Source organism: Lissotriton vulgaris, chromosome 10 (genome assembly GCF_964263255.1).
Source record: "Lissotriton vulgaris chromosome 10, aLisVul1.2, whole genome shotgun sequence".
Lineage (NCBI taxonomy): Eukaryota > Metazoa > Chordata > Amphibia > Caudata > Salamandridae > Lissotriton > Lissotriton vulgaris.
In genome coordinates, this window is record NC_141698.1 from 1,152,885,330 (window position 1) to 1,152,905,890 (window position 20,561).

Genomic DNA, 20,561 nt, shown 5'->3' on the forward strand with positions numbered 1-20,561 from the left:
GACCCATAGCCAGGATCCTTTTTGCTGCTAAAATTCTGGAGAAGCTGCTAAATAAACAGCTATCTCAACATCTGATGGACGGAGACTGGCTGGAACATTCTCAATTTGGTTTCCGGGCAGAACACGGGACGGAGACAGCCCTGATCACAGCAGTGGAGGAACTCAGGAAAATAATGGATAATGGATCGAAGGACGTGCTGATATTACTCGAGTTATCAGCGGCCTTCGATACGGTCAGCCACGAAATTCTCATAACACGGCTAAAAACTGCAAACATACATGAGTCAACCTGCGCTCTTATAGCCTCTTACCTAGAGAACAGAACCTTCTCAGTTGAATCAGGAGAAGCAAAATCTAATCTGTTCAGCCTACCATGTGGAGTCCCGCAGGGCTCATCAATGAGCCCCACTCTTTTTAATTTATATGAAGCTCCACTTGTTCTAATAATAAGGAACAACGGCTTCACCCCTATGTCCTACGCCGACGACACCCAAATTGTGGTGTCAATAAGTAAGGAGGTACAAGACACAGCAGAAAAATTCCAATGCTGTATGACAAAAATCAGCCAATGGATGTAAACGAACTGCTTGAAATTCAACGGCGATAAGAGTGAAGTCTTGATACTAGGAGGAGACACAAACATATGGTCTCCTCTATGGTGGCCTGCAGATATGGGAAGATGCCCAGAGTCGTCGGAAAAGGTGAAAAACCTAGGGATAATGTTAGACACTAACCTTTCTTTTGACGCTCAAGCAAGCAAACTAGCTTCATCACTCTGGTACATCTTGAAAATGATTAAAAAGATTTTACCTTACATACCTAATGACTCACGCAAAACAGTGATGACGGCACTGGCCTTGTCCAGACTGGACTACGGAAACGGCCTATATGCCGGAGCAAGGAAGAAAATTTTCTTTAAGTTACACCGCCTTCAGAACGCAGCAGCTAGGCTGATACTGGAAATACCAAAGTTTGAAAAAGTAAGCCATAAACTACAAAGCTTGCACTGGCTCCCAATTGCAAGCAGGATACAATTTAAGTCACTATGCTTGGCATACAAAGCAATAAATGGAACTTGATCAAAATTTCTAAAAACACATCTGCAACTATATGAGCCAAATAGACTTTTGAGATCCGGTCAAATTAAACTCATAAAGGTACCCAGATTCAGAAGAACTAATTGGGGAGGTAGAAACTTCCTGGTACAGACGGCAAAAACATGGAACCAACTACCGCTAGACTTAAAAACCAGTCCATCCCTGAAATCCTTCAGAAAGGGAGTCAAAACATGGCTTTTCGCTAAACAGCTCTAATTATACATCTTTAATGAGACAGTGGGAATTCTCAGCGCCAAGACGCCTTCGGGCAATCGCGCGCTATACAAATTGAAAAATCAAATCAATCAAATCAAATCATTCATGCATTGCAAATGAATTCTATGCAACTGTATTCCATGCAACTGCCCTTCACCCTACCCAACCCACTCCACTCTATGCAATGTCACTCCAAGCAGTTACACTCAGGGCAATACCACTCTATGCAATGCCACTTCTCACAACTCTGCTTCACACAATGCCTCTCCATGCAATGCCACACAACACAAGGCTGCTCCACTCAACTCTGCTCCATGCAGCGCCACCTTACGCAGTGCCACTTCACTCCACTGACCTACACACAACAGCACGGTGAACACCACTCCATGCAATGCCACTCTACACAACTTCACTCCACGCAACACCACTCCAAGCACTGGGACTCACGGCAGCAACACTCTACACAGCAACACTCTACGCAGCCGCACCTTACACAGCTATACACTATGCAGCCCCACTCTACACAGTGCCACTCTACACAATGCCACTCAATTCAACCAGACTCCAAGCACTGACACTCCACGCAATGCTACTCCATGCAACGCTGCTCCAAGAAAAAACACGCAGGTCAATGCCACTCCATACAACGCAACGTTACACTGCCCTACGCAACACCACTCACTTTATGCAACTTCATGCAAAGCAAATTCACTCAATGTAACTGTACTCCATACTACTGCACTTAACAATACAGAAACCCACTCCTTTCTATGCAATGCCACTCCAAGCAGTGACACTCAGGACAATACCACTCTATGCAAAGCCGCTTCATGCAAAGCCGTTTCACACAACACCACTCCACGCAATGCCACTCCACAAAATGCTGCTGCATGCAACGCTGCTCTACGCAACACGATCATATGCAGCGCCACTCCACTCCACTGCACTCCACGCAACTGCACAATGCACATCACTGCATGAAATGCACATGCAATGCAACTTCACGCAATGCACATTCACACTATGCAACTGTACTCCGTACACCTGCACTTCACCCTACCCAACTCAGTCTAATCTATGCAATTACCCTCCAAGCAGTGACACTCAGGGTAATGCCACTCCATGCAGCGCTACTCCACGCAGCGCCATTTCTCACAATGCCATGCAACACCACTCCATGTAACACCACTCCATGCAATGCCACTCCATACAACTCCTCGCAATGCCACTCCACGCAATGCCAGTCCATGCAACACCACTCCACTCTGCTGAACTTCACACAGCTGCACGCTGCATGGAACTCCATGCAATGCCACTCTACCCAGCGCCACTCCATGTAATGCTACTTCAAGCACTGTCACTCATTGCAGTGACACCCTATACACCGAAAATCTACATAGCGACACTCTATGCAGTGACACTCCACCCAGAAACACTCCACGCAGCCACACTCCAAGCAGTGACACTCCAAGCAACACCACTCAGTACAATATAACTCCAGACAAAGCCACACCACCCACCTCTATGCAATGCCACTCTGCTCTATGCAATGCCACTCCATTTTATGCAGCACCACTCCACACAAAACTAATTCACTCTACACAATTGCACTTCACACTACCCAACCCAGTCCACTCTATGTAGGTCCACTCCAAGCAGTGACACTAAGGGCAATACCACTCTATGCGACACAACTCTGCTCCACACAACCCCACTCCTCTCAATGCCGCTCCACTCAATGGAGTGCCACTCTACGCAGCACCAGTTTGCTGCATTTAACACCACGCACGACCAGTGTACTTATGCAATGCAACTCCATGCAAACCCCACTCCATACAATGCAATGCAGCTGCACTCCACACAACTGCATACCACACGCCACTCTATGCAACACCACTCTACACAACGCCACTTCCTGCAACACCACTTATAGCAGTACCACTGCATAACAGTGTCATTTACAGCAATGCCACTCCAAGCAGTACCAATGCACACAATGATACTCTGCCCAACACAATGCCACTCTATGCAGCACCACTCTGCTCCACACAATGCCACTTCACACAATGTCATTCCATGCTTCTGTACTGCATACAACAGCACGCCACACCCAATTTCACACAATACCACTCTTCAAAGCACTACTCAGCACAACCCCAATCCAAGCACAGACACTCCATGCAAAGCCACTCCAAATAACGACACTCTACGCAATGACACTCCACGCAGAAACACTCCGCTGCACACAACATCACTCCATGCAACACTGAACTCCATGCCACTGCACGCTACTCCATGCAATGCCACTCTTTCACAAACAGGATAGATCTAGCTACATATTCCTTACGTCCACTCTCACTTTACTTTAGCCACTCATACCTTCTTTAACTACCAATATATTTAGTACCATACTCCTTTACCAATAACAACCTAACACATAATTACAATACACAAATACAGTCCACACCACACACAAATAAACTACTAACAAATAAAAAATAAGCATATTTCCACTACACAATAAATACACACACTACACTAAAAAACAAAACACATAGGTATAAAACAATACCACTTACAATCAACAGCTCTAATTCTAAAAAATGCGACCTAGTGCATTGGAAATGCTTGTTTTCCTTTCGGCAAGTAACACCGGGCAAAGAGTCCATCAACTCTATACATACTCCCACAACCAGCATGTGTAAGCATTGTCTGTCCTGTACCATGCAGAGATCTGATCCCAGGAGCACTGGTCACCAAACACAGTTGCAGGAATAGTAACTTCAGAGGAAATGGGTATCCCTGGTCGAAGTAAAACTGAGGTTTTAAAACTTTGTAGGAATTAATAACTTGTTTCATGGCCAGAGTGGATTTGTCCTCCTGGAATGAGTGCCTTGGTGTTAGAATGTATATGTCTCTTAAATTCTTTATACAAACAACGAAAGAGTGTAAGTTCATCACAAGCAAAGAAAAAGCATGGAAAAGGTGTGTAAATCATTTAGATTTATGTGGAAGGCCCTCACTCACCAAGATCCTTGGTGACATGCTTCATCATTGGGCCCCACCGGGAGAAGCCGAATTCCTCCCCGGTGTGCTACGATGCCAGATATTTCTGCGGAGCTGGAATTGTGTGAAGGTTATCGTGAATGCGGTGATTTAAAAAGGACCAGATTGTGTCTTACGAAAAAAATGTATTAGGTAGCCAATCTGACATATTAAAAAACTATGTGTAGGGAAATTTACCAAATAAATTGTTTGGCTATTTCCACTTAAAGTGGGGTCAACATGTTTCTGCCCCTGTTGTATGATTTACTGGGCATTCGTCAGGACCATAGGAAGGTGTACCTCGACGGTATGGGCACGCGAAGGCCCACCCTAACCAGAGGACGTGAAAGTTAAAAGGTGTGAAAAAATATGAGTGTAAACAAACCCAACGGTTTCAGGGGTTACCTCTAAGTAAGAGGAGCCCATAGGATCTGAAAATAAAGTTGACAGACAAACATATAAAACACAGAACACAAAATTAGTGCTTCAATCTTAATGGTTTGTTGGTAAAACACCATGCTCAAAGGAAATTATCTGGTTAAAACCTCAAATGACTTTTTCCAGAAATCTGCTGTAATCGTAATCACTATGACACCTGCATGCCTACTAGCTCACTGGCCCCCGGTAGAGCGCATCGATCTACAACCAACATGACTGTTTGTAACCTTTACCGCAGTGCCCTAGTAGGCCTGCCGGTGTCATAGTTTCTTTGCTTGTGATGAACTTACACTCTTTTGTTGTTTGTATAAATCCTACAGGGGGACCGAGAGTGTACTCGTCTTTCCCTCTCTATCTCATTGATTGATAATCTTAAATTCATTAGGCAGGATTTGCATGTCCCATATGTTTTTTGTATTCTTTAGATAGACGTTTAGCGCCTCTTTTGAGATGCCTGAATTGATCTTCTGCCAGACTAGAGCTGACACAGTGTTGTTATCAGCCTGAAGAAGTAAATATTCCAGTAATGTTTTGTGAAGCCAAATTCAAAGGCGCAGCTAAGGTGTGGGTAGGAAGTTTAAAAGCAGAGCAGTAGGTCTTAGCAGATATATCTAAAACATTGCTTTTTCTCTTTCCTACAATTTCAGAGTTTGGCTGCCATCATCTGCTGCTAGGGTGGGACCATGCAGTGACTCAGACTTTAGCTACAAGCTTCATCTGCTGCTAGGGTGGGACCATGCAGGGACTCAGACTTTAGCTACAAGCTTTCCATGTGTGGGATGGAGAACGCTCTGGAATCAAATATCACTCTGGGTTACTTTTATTGTGAGGTGCACTCAAGGCGAGATCCTCTGATGAGCCAGGCCCCTAGAGATCGACATTTCATCATGAATTGTACTCTTTAGTTTTAGCATGGTTCACTTCTAATTCATTATGTTGTTTGCAAATAAAAGGATGTCTAGTCGTTACTAGATGTCCCTCACGAGTAAAATGCAAATGCATTGAAATTATTTTTACATCAAGCTGCAATTCAACTAGTCGTTACTAGATGTCCCTGACGAGTCAAATACAAAAGCATTGAAACCCTTTCATGAAGCGTTTGCATTAACTATAAACTAGTGCTTGCAAAGAGGAAAAAAAGGAAAAAAGATCTCCAAGAGGAAGCATGGGGCAAACTATCCAGGGCAGCAGATTCATCTATTAATAAGCTCTTCTGGTAAACTGTAAAATTAACCATTCCTGAAACATGATTCCTACCCGGAATTATTGTCTCATGTTAGCTGTGAAGAATGGGTTTTACTTTTTTCTGACATTTTTAACCCACCTGTTTGTGAGGCTTCTAGTCCCCATAGTCCATTACATCAGAAGTGGCCAATAATATCCTTAAATATTAGTCTTGATAAAGTTAGGCTGGGATTAAATAGTAGTAATGGAGGTGAAGCCCCAGGCCCCGGTGGGGTCCCTATATATATTTATAGAATATCCCTGGATCTATGGGGCCCCATAGTTACCAGAGTTTTTAATTCAGCAGTGACTGATGGTATACCATCCACATGGGGTCAATCTGTTATTGTTCCTATTCATAAAAAAAAGGAACAAATCCGAAGCAAAAAACTACCACCCCATTTCCCTTTCAGACTCCTCAGTAAAAATGATGAGTAGAGTCTTATCAGTGAGATTATGGGAGTGGGTCACTGAGAACGAGACTGTATCGCCAGTGCAATCTGGTTTTAGAAAAGGGCTAGGTACAACAGAGCAATGTATTTATTTAGAGCTTTTAATAGGCAAATGTACATCTGCAAAACAAGGGAGCTGGTATTTATGTTTTTCAGACCTCAGTAGTGCTTTCTACCTCGTTGACCATTCCATTCTTTGGCCAATTTTGCTTAATTTGGAAGCCCCAGAACCCATTATCTTCTTTCTGGCAAGACTGTATGAGAGACTGACAGCTCGAGTTAGGTACAGTCCGCGAGGTGAGTGCACCCCAAATTTCGAGGTAAAACGCTACATCCGCCAAGGCTGTGTTTTAGCCCCACTGCTTTTTACTTTATTTATAAATGAAGTTGACCCTGTACTTAAATCAGTGAAGGCGGATGCACCCCAAGTTGCAGGTCAAGCTGTACCGGTACTGCTTTCGCAGATGACGCGGTGCGTCTATCTAAAGCTCCAGTAGGCGCACAATGATTAATAGATAAGTTTAGGGCTTTTATTACTAGTGGAAAGTTGTTAATTAACAAAGCAAAAACATTCACTATGGTATGTGGCTTCAAACCTAAGAAAATAAAACCTTTTTTTATAGACAGCAGCAGGGTGGAAACAGTTAACAATTTTTGCTATTTGGAAATTACTACTCCAAGCAAGAGTGACTGGTCACAAGAACTAACTAATGTCTGTACAAGAATGCTAAAAAGCACACAAGGTATGTTTCGTTTTGCATCCAAACTGGGAGACCGCCGTATCAAGGATATGGTGGATATCTATAAGGCCAGAAGTACCTCTATTGCATTATATGGTGCAGGGGTAAGGGGCCACATTACAAACACTGCAAGTTTTGCATTACAACTGGTGGAAAATTCCTTCTTAAAACACTTGTTATGTCTGCCCCAGTCTTCATCTATAGAGATAATACATCAAGACGTGGGAATGAGATATTTATCAGACAGGATTGCTATGTGACCACTTATGGTCTGGAGATCCATTTGGGCCAAGGAGGAGGCAAAATGTACCCAAAAAATCCTTCATGATGTTTACAACTTGACAATAGTCCATATATTCCCTGGATCAAATATGTTACGGACATATATAAGGAGTTATTTAAAATTAAAATCCATGAAAACCTAGCATATGTGATAGGATTGTCCAAACAGGAAATAAAGGGTTTATTCTTGGCTCATAAAAATGAGACCCGTATGAGAAAAGTGGTGAAGAATACTACATTTTTGTCTTAAAAAATAAATGTAGACAGTGGTGGTTTCCAAGGATATCTGTCTCTAGTCACCAAACCTTCGCACCGCTTCGGAATATCAAGGTTGCGATTAGGAATCGCTCATCATTTAGTTGCCTTTCCTAAAATAAAAAATTGTCCTGTAATCCTATGCCCATACAATGAGTATTTCAAACAGAGCCTATGCACTTTTTACTTTTTTGTAATTCTTATCAGAATCTTAGAAGTTTTTACTTAAATCCATTGTTCAAGAAACATATTGTAAGAACAACTAATGCTGCTATGGACCTAATCATTGCACTAAATGATCTGGACATATGTTTCTATGTTGCATCATTCACTTTTAAATCAATTTATGCGAGAAAAAGCATTTTAATTCCCTGCTGATTTTATTGTGATAATTAATTGGATCCTCTGTATTTATACATGTTGTTTAGTAATAAGATTTAATTGGTTGCTAATATATGCTTTTGTTGCTTTTATGGTTGTTGTATATACCGAATTTGGGGCTAGATGCAGGTAATTGCAATTTACCGACTCTAAAATACCAAATTTTACCGATTCGATATTTCAGAATCGGTAAATGCAATGTAGGTAAAAAATCGGTATTTTTTACAGATTCGGTAAAATTCGGAATCAGCCATTCGGATTTTACCGAATCGGTATTTACCGAATCGGTATTTCCCATTCATTCCTATGGGCCAAAAGCGTAAATGTACGCTTATATGTCACAGGCGAGACATCTCGCAGGCGTACCAGGGAGAAGGAAGGCACGGCACCAGAGAGGGATGATAGCCAGGAGGCAGCCACAAGTGCAGAGAATGTCACAGTGGACACAGATGCACCAACAACACAGCCACCATACCAAGACCTTGAAATGTCTCCACAACTGCAGGCGTCCCCAGAACGTTCAGGATCCCCTATGCCACTGTCCTCACCTGAACTGCCTGCGTCATTGGCTCTAACAACACCAGCATCACAATAGATAGAGTAAGAGGCATGTAGTTGCCCCACTAGTCCAAATGGAGTCATCAGCAGGTGAGATGGAGGGGGATGACACTCAAACCTTGGCTGGGGAAGGAAGCACTGCCACACAGCAGTCCAGTGCAGAGGGTGCCTGTATAGGTACCAGACGCAGCAGGCACAGAGATAGCAGTGTTGCAACACATGTGGAGGGTCTCAGTGTCGTCCATGGCCTGGAGGGTAGCATGGTCAAGATTCAAAAGATGCAGGGGAAGGACATCCTGTCTGTCCAACGCCAGATGAGGAACCTGAACACCAATATGGAAGATGTGAACAAGGAGATGGCTGCAGGGATGCGGGGCATGACACAATCGGTGCAGCTTCTGTGCAATAAACTGGACCAGGACATGTTAGCAAGGCTAAAGGAGAGGTAGCATGCGCAGCAACAAAGTAAGGCAAAGAACTGCCTGGCCACAGCCACTTCCCTGCTATGCAGACGATGCATCAACATGCAAGAGGGTCTCAAACGCAACATCAATGAGGTGTCTAGGGGCATTGCTAGGATGGCCAGTGCTGTAGAGGTGCTGATTAAGGCACAGACAGCACAAACAGAGGTGACCTCTGACCTTGTCCTCAGGGCCGGTCGCTCTACTCACAGCGCAGCCCCTCGTGATTGCGCTCGAGTTCCCGCTGATGCCTGAGACCGCCTGACTGCGGAGCTCTGTGCCTGCCTCTGACCCTTGGTTCAGTCCACTGTGACTGGTCTCTCTGTTTAGCCCTGTCTCCTGTTTCTGTTGTCTAGTTAGCCCCTGTACCCTGTGACTCTTTGTTTTGCCCTTGTGTCTGGTCTCTCTGCGCCTCTCTGCACGTTCATTTTCCCGCCTCCCACCCTCCCCGCTCCCCCGCCGCTGCCCCCCTGTGGCTCCGCCCCTTCCATCCCTGTGCCCAGCTCCCTTCCTATTCCGTGCCCCGCTCCCGCCTCCCAGCTGCTCCTCCCTCCCACTTAGCCATTTATGGCGGGGACGCGCGTACGCTCAGCGAACACGCGCAGCGAACACGGGCAGCGGGCGCGCCGATTGTGTGCCGAAGGCGCGCGAAAGGCAAGCCCGTCTGCGCCCGTCCGCGCCTTGACCGCGCCCAGTGCCAGGACCCCTGCCCCCAAGGATGCCAGCCCACGTGACGGACCTATGACGCTGCCACCCTCAACGCACTGAAACCTGGCCGGAACCCCGCCTGCTGCCAAGCCACCCCGAAACACACCCACGGACCTTTCACCTGCCAAGCCTGCAAGTTCACCTGCATCCAGACCTGCACCGCACCCGACAAGCCAAGCACCAGCAGCAACCACCTCAAGTGCATCCTGCTCAACACCCGCTCCGTTCACAGACACGCCGTCGAACTCTGGAACCTGCTCGACACAACATCACCAGACGTTGCCTTCCTCACAGAAACCTGTATGAATGCCTCCTCACCGCCTGACATTGCCATAGCCATCCCGGATGGATACAAGATCACCCGGAAGGACCACGTCAACCAGACTGGAGGAGGCATCGCCATCGTACACAAGAACACCATCCACATCACGACCAACCCCGATGACACCTTCACCGCCGCAGAACACCTCCACTTCCAGATACACACCGATCTCAAGACCACCCTCAGAGGCACCCTTATCAACAGACCCCCGGGACAACGCACACAATTCAGCGAAGACATCGCAGAATTCATCAGCCTGTACGCTCTCCCCTCCGCCGACTAGATCCCCCTAGGGGACCTCAACTTCCACCTGGAGAACAACAAGGACAGCAACACTACCACCCTACTGGACAACCTTGCCAACCTCGGACTCAAGCAACTGGTGAACACCCCCACCCACTACGCCGGCCACAAGCTTGACCCCATCTTCTCCTCCGGCAAGCACATCTCCTTCAGCCACTCAACCAGACTCCACTGGACTGACCACAGCTGCATCCACTTCAGCTTCAGAAGAACAATGGCCCACCACCACCCGCAACAGATTCCTCGCAGAAACTGGAGCAAGATCACCACCGAGCAGCTCACCACCTCCCTCCGCCAGAACTGTCCCGCCAGCACTACGGACCCCAACAAAGCAGCCAGCAACCTCACACAGTGGCTCACCAACTTCGCAAATGACCTCGCACCACTGAAGAACCCTCCCAGCAGACCCGGCAGCAAGAAAGCCTCCTGGTTCACCGACGAACTCAAGAACTCCAAGAAGAACTGCTGCACCCTCGAGAAAGCCTGGCGCCACGACCAGACCACAGACAACATGACTGCCCTCAAGCATGCCACCCGCAAACACCACTAGCTGATCTGCACCACCAAGAAGACAGCATTCACAGAACGACTGGACAACAACGCCCACAACAGCAAGGAACTCTTCAGCATCGTCAAAGAGTTCTCCATCCCCAGCGCCGGAAACAACGACATCACCCCCTCGCAAGGCCTCTGCGACTCACTCGCCTCGTTCTTCCACCGCAAGATCACCGATATACACAACAGCTTCAGCACATATACCACGCACCCAACCACCGAACCAACGCCCCCCATCACCACCCTCTGCGCCAGGACCCCCATCAGCACCGAAGACACCACCCGCACGATGAATACCATCCACTCCGGATCACCAACCGACCCCTGCCCCCACCACGTCTTCAACAAGGCCGACTCCATCATCGCACCCCAACTCCGGGACGTCATCAACCCCTCCTTCAACACCGCCACCTTCCCGGACACCTGGAAGCACGCCGAGCTCAGGGCCCTCCTGAAGAAACCAACTGCAGACCCCACTGACCTCAAGAACTACCGCCCCATCTCGCTCCTCCCTTTTCCTGCCAAAGTCATCGAGAAGACCGTCAACAAACAACTCTCCACCTTCCTCGAGACAAACGGGTCCCTCGACCCATCGCAGTCCGGTTTCCGACCAAACCACAGCATCGAGACCGCCCTCATCGCAGCCACTGACGACATCAGATCCCTGCTCGACAACGGGGAAAGAGCGGCCCTCCTCCTCCTAGACCTCTGCAGCATTCGACACTGTCTGCCACCGCACCCTAGTGCAGCACCTCAGCAACATCGGAGTCCAAGAGAAAGCACTAGAGTGGATCATCTCGTTCCTCGCCGGAAGAACCCAGAGAGTCCGCCTCCCCCGTTCAGATCCAAGGCCATCGAAGTCATCTGCGGCGTATCACAAGGATCATCACTCAGCCCAATCCTCTTCAACATCTACATGAGCCCTCTCGCAGCCATCGCACGCAAACACAACCTCAACATCATCTCCTACGCAGACGACACCCAGCTAATCCTATCCCTCACCAACGACCCCGCCACTGCCAGAACCAGCCTACACGAAGGAATTAAAGACGTCGCCGAGTGGATGAAGAACAGCCGCCTGAAACTGAACTCAGACAAGACGGAAGTCCTCATCCTGGGATCATAGCCCTCCACCTGGGACGACTCCGTGTGGCACCCTGCCCTGGGCACCACTCCCAAGCCAACGGACCTCGCACGCAACCTGGGCTTCATCTTGGACTTCTCCCTCTCGATGACCAGACAAGTCAACACCGTTTCATCATCATGCTTCAACACCCTGCGCATGCTCCGTAAGATCTTCCGATGGATCCCCACCGAAACCAGGAAGATGGTTACCCAGGCACTCCTCACCAGCCGACTGGACTACGGAAACACCCTCTACGCCGGAACCACAGCCAAACTTCAGAAAAGACTCCAGCGCATCAAGAATGCCTCTGCACGATTCGTCCTGGACGTCCCCCGACACAGCCACATCCCCAGCCACCTGAGAGACCTGCACTGGATCCCCGTCAGCAAGAGGATCACGTTCAGGCTCCTCACCCATGCACACAAGGCCCTCCACGACCTGGGCCCCAAATACCTCAACAACCGCCTGACCTTCTACGCACCCACCCGCCAGCTACGATCGTCCAGCCTCGCCCTCGCCGCCGTACCACGCATCCGCAAGGCCACCGCCGGGGGAAGATCCTTCTCCTACCTGGTGGCCAAGACATGGAACTTCCTCCCCATCCACCTTCGACTGACCCAGGATCACCTTTCATTCAGGAAGCTCCTCAAGACCTGGCTCTTCGAGCAGTAGCAGACCCCTCCCCCCAGCGCCTTGAGACCCTTCCGGGTGAGTAGCACGCTATACAAATGTCCATGATTGATTGATTGATTGAAACTGCTGCTCTGGATGTCCTGGAAAGTGAGGAAAGCACCAGTAGGAGCAGCATGACAAGCCCCCTTGTTGTTGAGACACGGAGGAGCAGCAGGCGCCATGGTGAGCCAACAGCCCAAACACACAGTGAAGAGAGCCAGCCACTTACATCTGGTAGGCGTGGGCGGAAATGACTTGTACAGAAAATGGGGAAGTGACCCAGGACAACCATTATTAAGTGGATTACATTTGTGTTGCACATTTGTGCTTTTGAGTACCTGCGTAGTGCCAAATATTAAACTACGTTGGGTGCATACTCCACCTGTCTGTGTCTCTTTACTTACTTAGTTGCATGTGATCTCTGCCCATCTGTGTCTGCCATCTGTTGGTGTCACAACTCCTGCTGTGTTGGGTTCAGGTAGTGCATGTTCATCATCATGGTCCTCATAGTAGCTCAATTCCACCTCGCTGCCATTCTGTGTAGCAGGGTTGTGCAACATTGCACAAGTGGCAATTATCTTACAGCAGATGATTGGCGAGTACTGCTGTGCCCCTCCACTTTTGTGGAGGCAGCGGAACCAGTTTTTTAACAGCCCAAATGTGCACTCCACAATGTTCCTAATGGATTTGTGTGCCTGGTTGTATCGTCTCTGGCTGGGGGTTGAAGGGTTGAGGTAGGGTTTCTGGATGAACGAGCGGACGGCATATGCACTATCCCCTATTTGAAAATGAGAAAGCTATTACTCACATGTACACATACACATACATCTGCAATATTTATCACGGGAGTGTCACACAGTGTGTTACCTAGCAGGTATCCTTCGCCAAATTCCCCCGCTGTCAGGCGTGTGTAGATCCCACTGTTCTGAAAGATGTAGGAGTCGAAGGTACTTCCTGGGAACTTGGCCACTATGTCCGTGATAATGTACTTGGCATCACAGATTAACTGTACATTGATTGTGTGGGTTGACTTTCTGTTTCTGTAAATGTACTCTATGGCAGCAGGTGGGCACATTGGGATGTGGGTGCCATCAATACAGCCGATGACATGTGGGAAATGAGCAATTTGATAAAAGTCAGTCTTGGTCTTGAGCAGTTCGGCGTGAGTTTCAGGGAAGCTGATGTAATGATGCATTCTCCTCATCATGGCCTCTAGGAACTTCCTGAAGAAACGGGACAGGCAGCTCTGGGACACCCCACCTACCGCAGCGATCACACTCTGGTAACTCCCAGATGCAAGCAGATGTATGCTACAGAGCATCTGCACATGGGGTGGGATGGCGTGCGCCCTTTGGGTTGGGTGCTCCAAAAGTGGGTGCAGGTCCCTGATCAAGTCCAGGATGGTGTGGTTGTGTAGCCTGTACCTTTGCAATATCTCTGGCTCAGTCAGTTAAAATAGCGTTATCCTCTGCCTGTAGACTTACTCCTCCCTTCTCCAGACCCCCTCTCCTGCCTCCTGTAGCCCTAGCCGCATTGCTATCACGTAGAATGCCGCCATTCTGGTCACACTGTTGCATTTTGGCCCCTTTTTTATAGCCTGCACCTGGTTACCACCTGCTTTTAATCCATGGTAAATACTGACTCTTAAATACCGTATTTCATGAAATTCTGTATTTTAGAAGTTACCTACATCTCAAAACTCATTTTTTAGTATTTCTTATTTACCGATTCGGTAAAATTACTGATTCGGTAAATTTAACGATTCAGTATAATTACTGACTCGTATTTACCGAATCGGTATATTTTGTGACCCTACATCTCAATATCTAAATACCGGTCGGTAACGGCCAAAATTCGGTATTTTCGGCCGTTACCGACCAGTAACATCTGGCCCAAAGCTTGCTGAACCAATCCGACTTGCAAAGTATTTGGATTCAAGATCTAACAAAGCAATTAATCGGAAGTTTCACGGATTGCTCCTCCCTCTCCATTTATAAATTGGATGTATTATTGATCCATGCCATGACTCCAGTATTAACTGGTTCACCAGCACTGAGTTATATAAAGTATTATGGGTCAATTTATAGTATTTTCACAGACATTCATATAAATACATGGGGCCTCCTTTACAAGAAAATGATGCAGGGTGGCACCACAAGCCATTTTTTCTGGGCCAAGCTGCATCTTCTTCAAAGTACACAGATGCATAATATAAATAACAATGCAACAAATCCTTCTGCTTTCCCCTGTGCTGGAGCAGAATTTGCTGCTATGGGCCATCTTAGGCAACATTGCGACATTTTGTACGAGTCCCTGCATTGTGGACATGGTTGTTTTTGGGTAGGCAGGGACACCTTCCTGCACAAAAGCTATCATTGATGGCATTTCCCACCTTCTATGTGTGCTGCAGAATTCTGCACGCATAGAACCAGGAAAAAACAAGGAGAATTAAGAGTAATTCTCCTCGTTGCATCTCTGCGACTCCTCCCCTTGGCAGGCGTAGGATTAGAATATTGTAAATCTGTGGATGTGTTGGGTTGCATGGATGTTGTGTGGGAACCCCTCAGCAACACCCATGGAATGTCCCTTTTACGCAGTGTAATGCGTGAAAGGGGCTCATATTGGCAAGGCCATGTAAAGTGACTGTACATGGCGTTGTAAACATGGGAATGCCCAATGTGCCACCGGTGCATAAAAAAATGTGATGCATTAGCGGCACAAATGGGTTGATGAGAGTTTTTACCCAGCATTCTATATTGGACGCTTCCTGTGCACACTAGTTCTGAAGTTTCAAGTTTGAGTCCTGTGCTTTCCCTGAAGTGCTGTTCAATTTGATATCAATTACCTTATTGTTATCTTATAATAATTCACTGATCAGGTTCTGGTTCCTCAGGTACTAATCCCATAAATCCTCCGTGACTTTAGAGTTGCAGGATGAGGATGGATCTTTATTGATATCATTTATGATTTTCCAAAAAGCTTTGGAGTTTTTGACTTGCTTGGATGCTGGACCTTGGGCGTCTTTTTTGGCTGTCTACACTGCACACTTATAATTCTGGTGCATAGTTCTTAATTTCTCCCATTGCATTGTATTCATGGTATTCTTTTTTAGTTCAGGCTATTCTCTGTTAAGTGATTTCCTTACTGAGATTAGCTGTTTGGCTATCCAAGGGGGAAGTTTCCCTTGGATGGTCACCGCCTTCCCCGTCACATTGGTCTTACAATACTTCTTTAGAACCCTTTCGCAATACTGTTCCCACAATGTTATCACATTGTGTACTGTGCTATGCAGCTCATTACGCAGCTGGAAACATGTTTCTCCTAGTTGTTCATGCACACTCCCTTGCCTCCTCAGCCATCTCAATTGGTGTGCCATAGAGTTGGCAAACACGATCTTTGTTAGGTAGCGAATGTGGAAGCCGTGTGTTAGAGTAACTATCTGGATTTTATGATCACTTTTGCTGCATTCCTCCATATTGAAGCCCTGAGATGTTTGATGAAAGACAGGGCTGCGGCTGCTGACCTGTAAGAGATGTGTGCCCAGTACTGGGGCTGGTCTTCTGTGTATCTTCCATTCATAGTGTGAAATCCGTGACTCTTAAGCAAGCACAAGCTGCAAGGTCTGGGCATTCTTTCTTCTTGATGCAGGTTTTGTCTGTTATGGAATTTTCCAGATCAGGGGCATATTTACAATCCATGTCCCTTTTTGTGATGCTCCAGTAGCACACAGTGCAGGCCCATTTCTACAAGGCCATGCAAAGGCACCCTGTTTTGATTTTCATGGCCTTGTAGAGATGGTGTAAGTCAACGCAGGGCAAGTTGCTGCATTGCATTGCAGTGCAACAGGGAGGCGTGCCACAGGTATTGCTGTGGGTGTTCCCACTCAACAACCATGGATTTTGGCACTGCCCCAAATTTTCAACTCAGCGTAAATCTAGAGCAGTGCCAAAAATTACTCATCCCCAGAGCAGGCGTAACACAGAGAAATGTTTACATTTCTTCTAGATTTTTTCTCTATGAATTGCTTCCTGCAATCTGTAGGACACATAGAACAAGGAAACCACCACTTTTGATTTTTTTTTGTGCAGGAAGGTGCACCTCTCAGCACCAAAACAATAATTTCCACAACACAGGCACTCTTCTACCATGGTGCATTCTTGGCCTTTCAAATTGGAATAGGGCAGCGCAGCTAAATGATGTGCGACGCTGCCCTATGCCAATTTTTTTTTAAACATGCCCCTAACATTTTGTGCAAATGTGATCTCGCCATGCGTTTCAGATTGAACAAGATTAGAGTTATGTGGTCTGTGCCATTCTCCTATAGCACGAAAAATACTCCAGTGGACCACGTGGTGGTCAGTTGAGTAATATATAAAAAAAACTGTACCTGTGGTCTAGAGGACAGAAAGGCAGGAGCGACACGACTAATGATACTATAAGGTTGTGTCTAGCGCAACCATGTATAAGGAGGAAGAAACTAGCTTGTTTATATTACCCTCACACACCCTAGTGGTGTCATGCTTCATCATCGGGTCACCCCGACCCCTACAAGTCGGGGTGGGCTCGACCACTGTGTTGGGAAGCTCTTCTGATATATTCAAGGAGGGGGTTTTACGTAAGATAAAATCACCCAGATAGATCCCCGGTGTCCCTTTATTTTGGGCTCTATCTGAGAAGTTAAAAATACTGTAAAGAAAGTATTTATACAATTGGTTCATGTCAGGGTATTATGGTCCCATGACCCTAGTGCCAACATGTTTCAGTCCACCGTTGCCATGAAGGTCCGGGACTTTCTTCAGGGCATTGGCAGCCCCCTATGTGAGGAGATACAAGGATGGGATTCCCTATCCTAACAATGTAGTGAGGGCAGAGTAGCTGCTCCTCAAGGTATATAATGTGCTGTGTGTATCAACTGCCTGGCTGCATCCAATTAGGGAAGTCAGCTTGCTGCACACAGGACCAGGAAACATGTGGGTGGTCTTTAATTAAAGATCTCACCCTGCAATCTTCCTATCGGTTCCGGTCCTCGGCTTTTGTTCTGGGCGATTCTCTGTCATCAGCTAGAAAATGACTACGGGGCCGATTCACAGAACTAATCTGAGACAAAATCCTAAACTTACTACTTTTGGTATTCAAAGATGGCATTTGGTAGTAGTAAAGTTAGGATTTTGACTTAAGTTACGAATTTATCTTAAATTACGATTTTGTCTTCAGTTAAACTTCAGTTTTTCTTAAGTTTTGGTCTTAAGACAAAACCCTAACTTAAGACAAAATCCTAACTTACTACTACTACTTAATGCCTTCTGTGAATAACAAAAGTAGGAAGTTGGGGGAAACATGGCGGCAGCTAGTTGAGCTGCTGCAGCGCTCTGTTCCTGGGTTCCCGTTCATGTAACTTTTCACTATGATACCGGGCCGAGAAAAAAACTCCCTATGACCGGTGTAAGGCTGTTGCTACTCATCACTGTGTAAGCGCTGTGGGAGCGAGTTTCCTTGATGTAAAACTACGGTGTTTACTTTGCCGTCTTGGCCGTCTTGTCTCCATTAGCCCTCATGTGTTTGGAGGGGGCGTGTCTTACTGTGGAAACTACCGCCGGTGCTCCAGCCGCCGCAAGTACTGCTGTTACCATAACCTGGTCTGGGGGTCTGAAGGTGCACCGGGGCTCACCTGTGATTTTGCCGCTGTCCCCGGGGTCACCAGTTTGGAGTCTTGCCACCCTGGAGCTCCGCCGCCGCCGCTGGACCCCCTGTCTTCTTCCGGGTCGTTCTGGTGCTACTGTGGGTTCCGTTGCTGAGTCGAAAGTATCGGTGGAGACGTCGGAGGGTGATCCTGAGGACGGAGAGCTCTCTGTCAAGCATGGCCACGATTTTGGTGAAGGCGGCAGCAGCAGTGGTGGTGACGTAGGGGGGCTAGCGGTGACGGTGGTGGTGGGGGCTTAGTGCAGCCCGAGACAGGGAGCACATACTATATGCGAAAATGCAAGGGGCACAAAAGAGAGTGTAAAAGAGGGAAGAACACTAAGAGTGAACAGATTCAAAATATCAGGCTCCCTGCAGTAAGTCATTCAAGCCCTGCCATTGCCCCTGCCTTAGGTTTAGACGTGGTTAAGCCTGGGGTCCATGTGGAGCCTGTTAACACCACTTTAAACAACTCTAGTAGTGACAAGTAGAAACTTTCCACCTATTTGACAGGGCAAGTTGAGGCGAAGCGAGCCTATACGTGCAAATCTACTAAGGGCTCTAAGGGGTCTAAAGGCCCTACTGCTAAGTGCAAAGCCTCAAGTTCTGTTAGCTCTGCTAGTGCTGGGTCTAAAATAACACAATCTCTTAGGTCTTTCTTCAAGGTGGTCCCCCAAGTGTTACTATTACCAGACAATATCTCTCCCACGACTCCCTTGGAAAAGTCATTATTAGAGGTGATAGGCCCTAAGGAACAAGTGAATACTGGGCTTACACCCAATAATAGACCAATTAATAGGGCGACAGGTAATGTTGAGGGCACAGAAAACTTGGGTGCTAATCTGGAACCTGATTTGGACAGAGATGGGGACAGAGTTAAAAAAGGCGAGACCAATGGTATACATGGCATTCCTGGCGTCCCGATCCTTACTTCAATTCTTACCGAAGTTGTTGACAGTTCTGTCTCCGTGATGGAAAATTTGGATCCTTCAGGCTCATCAGGTTATCCCCTCTTGCCTTACTTCTGGCCCCCCCAATGGCTCCACCAGCTTTGTTGGCTCCCCCATTTTTGATACTTGGCACTCTTGATGGGAGTTCGCATGGGGGTAGTCTTCATGATAATATGCAAGAGGGGACACCGGCTCTCTGATCCAGTGTTTTGCCAGTTAACTCGGATAACGTAAATTTGACCACTTCCTTACAGGTGTCTCTACAGGGTATGTTTACATCTTTGTCAGCTGATATAAGAAAGGGATTTGAGACCTCTGCCGCAAATCAGGCAGACATTAGATGTTTTTGTGAATCCCTGGACAAAAAGCTAAGTGATCTCTCTTTGAGAACAGAGTCATTAGAGGATACAATAACGGGCTTGTCCTTACATCTAGACGAAGCAAAAGTGGAAATTAACACTCTCAGGAAGGAAGATCAAGTGTTAGCAGAAAGGATGGAGACGTTAGAGAACAATGCCCGACGGAACAATCTCCGTATCCTGAACATTCCTGAAGACAAAGAAGGTTCATTAAACAGTTTGTCATCTCACTACTGAGAGAGGCATTGCATTTAGATCAGTCAGAGGAGGAGCTAGCCTAAGACATTCAACGCATTCATAGAGAGCCTTTCAGAAGGAACCCCCATAGGTCTAAACCTAGAAAAATCTTGGTCAACTTCCACACTTACTCCCTTAAGGAGACTATCTAAAACCTGGCTCTGAAGCAGAAATCTGTGAGTGGCAAGGGGTTCGATTTTCAGATTTGCTCAGATTTGTCTAGGGTCACCCTTGACAAACAATGGGAGTTTGGAAAAAGACTTGAGGCTTTCAGAGGTTATGGTGCAGTGGCTCAATTAGTTTTTCCGGCAGCATTGAAAGTTATGTACAAGAATACCATGCATAACATTAGATCAGTGCAGGCAGCGGACGAGCTTCTGATGACCATTGGCAAAGAGAAAGGAGCATCAAAGTAGGGGGAACGAGGCTAGGCTAGGCTTGCCTAGCGTGAGTTTGAGTGTCTGAGTGTTAAGTAATTAAAGAAATAGCTGGGAATAGTGA